Here is a 637-nt window from a genome sequence, read left to right as displayed (position 1 = left end):
ATCCACCTTACATTATTCATCCTAATCTACATTTCTCCCTCCCCTCTTTTTTTTACCTTCCCTCCTTCTCCCTCCTTATCTCCCTTCCCCTCTCCCCCACTCCTTTAGCTCACCCCTCTCCCTTTCTCTCTTTCTCTCCTTCTCTCTCCTTCCCTCCCTAATTCACCCCCTTCCCTCCCCCCTTCCTCACTTCCCCTCCCCTTATCTCCCCTCACTCTCATCCCCTCATCCATCTCCCCATTTCCATCCCTCACCCCTTCTCTCCCTCACCTCATCCTCCCTTCCCTCCCCCCTATCATCCTCCCATCCCTTCCCCTCTCCCCATTCTCCCTCACCCCTTCCTCTCCCCTCTCTCCCTCACCCCTCCCCCTCTCCTCTCTCCCTTACCCCTCCCATCCCTCACCCCCACTCACCCTCCCCTCCCTTCCCCCTCTCTCCCTTCCCCCCTCCCTCTCCCCTCTCCCCCTTCACCCCCGTCTCCCCTCTCTCCCTCACGACACTCCCCTCTTCAATATTCCAAAGGGGGCATGGGCCCGCTAATAAAATTCCTGGGCCCATTATGGCGCGTAATTCGCCTCTACGGCGGCACCCTGCCCGGCAACGGCGCGACCTGACGAGCACGCCCAGGCAACTCGGC

This window comes from Penaeus monodon, chromosome 28, assembly GCF_015228065.2.
Source record: "Penaeus monodon isolate SGIC_2016 chromosome 28, NSTDA_Pmon_1, whole genome shotgun sequence".
NCBI lineage: Eukaryota > Metazoa > Arthropoda > Malacostraca > Decapoda > Penaeidae > Penaeus > Penaeus monodon.
Note: the sequence above shows the minus strand (reverse complement) of the source record.